Consider the following 4,446-nt stretch of genomic DNA (forward strand, 5'->3'; position numbering starts at 1 on the left):
CATTTTACCTTGTTCCTCTTTTGATCGTTTACTTATTTCATGAGATATAAATGTTGCTGACCATGTTTATTTATTTCCTTATTGCTTTAGACTAATATATTGCTGATAACTTTTATTTCTTTCCTTGTACTGAAGACATTACTCATGCTTTTATTTCTTTATTATATTCCTATATGTCATATAAAGTTTAAATTTTAAAATATGCTATAGCTACATCACATAAATTATGATTACTAATATCTGTAATTCTGAAAATCTTATTATGTCTTATATGAAGCAAGAGATATTTAAAATATTTCAGCATGCTTTGATTTCTCTCCAGAAAGTATAAGACTTTCACCTTGGGGAAAAACATTATTTCACCAATTGCCAAGCACATGGCATATTATTTATTTAAATTTTAGTTACACTGTGGTTTGTAAATACTACCTATGTCTCACAAACCTACAAAAACGTTATGGCATTTTTTTAAGGAGTCAAATGAGGGCAGCATTAGTAAATGTTTCTGTGTACTGAAAACAGATGACTATAAATTGTGAAACAGTCTATATAGGGACATAAGCTTAAGCTTATCAAACATTGAAAAAATCTTTGTGATTAGAATGTTTAATTAAGAAAATTGTTAGAATTTTGTTAGAGCAGCTACAATAATGTTAAAGTTTGTGATATTGACAAAGTTTCTACCAAAGTGCCCTTGATCCACCACTGTTCTTAATTTTCTTTGGTACTATTCCAGCAATGACAGAGATTTGGATGTTAACTGTTCAACTCAGATTTGGCTTTCTTTAGTTTCTTATTTGGTTACTGACACTGAAAACACCATTTCATTAAGTATCCCACTCTGTATTACATGGCTATTTCAGACCATTTTTATCTTGATGAATAAAATTTGGTAGGCAGCATGCCCTACCACACTGTTGACTCTTACTTGTCCTACCCAATCTTGAGTGTCTTGTTTAAACTCTGGTTTTACTTATAGAATCAATGAAAATTTCACATATTTTATAATTTACAAATATGTTTCCTCTTTTTCCTTAAACAAAGACTCAAAGATCTGAATGTTTTTGATCTTTACCTGCTTTTTTCCAATGCAGCTAATTCCCAAGAACATTTCTTGGCACATAGAGGGTCTAGTGAATATTGGCTGAAAAGTAAAATATCATCATCCTCATCATCATCCTGTTGATCGTCGCTTTTCTGAGTGGTCTCAATAACGTCTCCATTTGTCCTAGCCCTGAGATTTTAGAAGCCTCTCTTTACTCATCCTTCCCAATGGTGCCGTATTGGAGGCTTTTTCAGGGCAATGAGACCCACCATTGTTACTGGTTTGGGCATATAAATATGCCACAGGGAGCTTGCCAGGCTCTCCCATGTGGACAGGAAACACACTGCAGCTTGCCAGGTTCTCTAAGAGGGAGAACTAGACTATAAGATGTCTTGCGGCTGCTTCAAGGAGCTTGGTTTTATAGTCTCTGGATGTTGGCCATTGGTGAGATTACAGAGCGCTGGGGAAATTTCTGAGTGTGACCACCTAACTACTGGAAAATTGGGGAAGAGGCCCAGTCCTGATCCGAGCAGTCTGGGAGATCTCAGCCCCTGGTCCCATACACCTGGATTCCTCTGCCGGTTCCTTTATGTGTGAGGCTTGTCCAAACATGTGGAGAGGGGTCTTGAGCATAGCTGTATCTGGGTTCCGGAGGTCTTCAGCTACTAGGGCTCTGCTAGGGGCGGGGAGGGAAACTCAACCCACCCCCTCCGAGGGGCCCCAGTGAAGACAGCCAGGAGCGGGGGAAACAAAATAAAATCAACATCAAAAATAATTCAGGGAGTAGGGGGCTGGAGCAATAGTCCAGCAGGTAGAGTGTTTGCCTTGCACAAGGCCATCCCAGATTCGATTCCCAGCATCCCATATGATCTCCCAAGCACCGCCATGAGTAACTCCTGAGTGCATATATATCCAGGAGGAACCCCTGAGCATCGCTGGGTGTGACCCAAAAAGCAAATAATAATAATAATAATAATAATAATAATAATAATAATAATTCAGGGATTAGGAACATGCCATGCTCACGGAAGCGCTGCCACAATTCCCAGGCTGACCCAGCCCTGATCATTGGAGATCTCGCACATGCAGCCTTGGGGCCCACACTCAGCGCACAGGCTTCTGACTGGCTGCAGAACACCTCAAAAATAAAGGCATTTTATGTTACAGAAACGGAAAAAGCACATTTCCAGCAAAAGAATGAGGCTGCTTTGCAGTCTGACAACGACCCACGGGCAGGACCAGAAGAGAAGAAGGAGGGAAGGAGGTCAACTTCATTCAACTGATGTCTTCCAGTTCCATCCATGTTACATAGAATTGCATGATTTCATCATTTCTAATAGTTTCATAATAACCCATTGCAAATATATATTCTATCTTCATGATCTACTTCTATGTATTGGATATCTATCTAGGTTGATTCCAAATCCTATTTTTCTGAATTCTGCAGAGAATAATAGTATTCCTATATCTTTTAGAATGAAAGTTTTTCTGCCCGGAGACATATTCCCAAAAGTAGTTTTGCTGGGTAGTTAGACAGCTCAATTATAAGCATACTGTTTTCCATAGGGATTTACCAGACAACATTCACATGAATAATGGATGAGATTTTTTACCACATCCCAACACAGTATACTCCTAGTATTTTTTATATGTGCTATTCTCATTGCTGTAAGATTATTGTATCTCATCGTTGTCTTAATTTGGATTTACCTAATACTAAGTGATAATGTGTGAGTTTCCAAGAGAAAGAGCATGGTCGCATGTGGAATTTGAATGTGCGGTGACAGAGAACCATTTCCCTGCCCAGCCTATGGCGATGGATGGATGAAGGAATGGGGAATGGAGAAACAGGGCCCCAGGCTGGTTGGTAATTAGTTTATTTCTCTCTCCTCCCCAGCATAGTCCAAACTCACCCCTTGCACCACAATTGTAGTTGTAGTTTTAATCGTAGTGCCAGTCAGCACAGTTCCATCATACTAGTCCTCATCATAGTCCTCAACTTTGTTATATTCCTCTTCCTTGTCTTGTTGTAGCCTCATAAGACTTCTCTTTATTATTTTTATTTTTGTGGATCACCATGAGATACAGTTACAAACTTACAAATTTTTGTGATTACGTTTCAAGCACTGTTCAAGAAAATCCTTCTCTTTCTAGTCTTTTTTCTAGTCCCATCATCCTCAACTTCCAGTCATCATAGTCATCTAGTCATTTTATTTCTCATCTTCATTTTTCTAGTCATTGTCTAGTCTTTTTCTCATCCCCAATTACCCATTACAGCATAGTTATATAGGAATCACGAAGGGTGGGCACACATAAGTGGGGTTGAATGTAGGGAGCCATTTTACCTTACTGATCTTATCCTGTCACCATTTGTTTATCACTAGCTAACCCCATGCCACACCTAGCAAAGGTTGCCACTCCTGATCTTACTGATCTTATCCTATCACCATTTGTTTATTACTAGCTAACGCCCATGCCACACCCTGCATTTCTATTGGGGGTCCCGGCATGGCATGCATACTATACCACCTCCTCCCAGCAGGGAGGTATAAATGCTGTAACTGCCATAGAATAAATGCCTTTTCTCCATCCTCGGGGATCTGTGTCTGTTCATTCGGCTGCATCCCCTTCTCAGCCCCATGGAGGGTTCTCCCTGCTGAACAGGACGAGACCTCCACATCGACCTCTTCAGTTGAATATTGGTATAATAACAAACAGAGGTAAAGCCACTCCTTCAGAAAATTAACTCAAGGACAAAATCTGAGGGTTTGACACTCCAGATAACTAGGAGATCTGCTCAAGGGCAGGATTTCATCTAGGGTGCATTGTTTTCTCCTTTCCTCAGCTAGTAATTCATTTAAACAACTATAGAGAATTTACTTCTTATCATATTTCTTATTGGGGGCTCTTTTGGTGTCAGGCAAATGAGGCCCATTGTTGTTACTCTGTTGGGCATATTGAATATGCCACAGTATATGTCAGGCTCTGCTGTGTGGGTGGTGTACTCTCAATAGTTTGCTGGACTTTTTGAGAGGGATGGAGACTTTTAGTGCAACCTCCAATTGCCCTTACAGGTGTTCTCATGGCTTGTGCCATATTTGAACTCAATCAAGTATGGTGTGGAAATTATGGAAAATGGGTATTAAGTGTCTTATACCGTGTCTACGCAGCTGTCCAGTCCAAAAAGCAGCTTGGGAAATTGTGGTGACTGGGTAGTGGAGGTAGTGAAGGTCAACTGGTTAGGTATTTATCTGGCTTGGGTAGGGTGGGGCATCTGGGTTTCATCTCTGGAGCTCTGGAGATTGGAGGAGACAGATAGAGGATCTTGTTTCTGAGTCTCACTGAGCCTGGAGTCCAAGGTCACAACGTTCTGCTTTACCTGGTTCTGTGGGGCTTTAGTC

The sequence above is a fragment of the Sorex araneus genome, chromosome 1 (assembly GCF_027595985.1).
Source record: "Sorex araneus isolate mSorAra2 chromosome 1, mSorAra2.pri, whole genome shotgun sequence".
Taxonomy (NCBI): domain Eukaryota; kingdom Metazoa; phylum Chordata; class Mammalia; order Eulipotyphla; family Soricidae; genus Sorex; species Sorex araneus.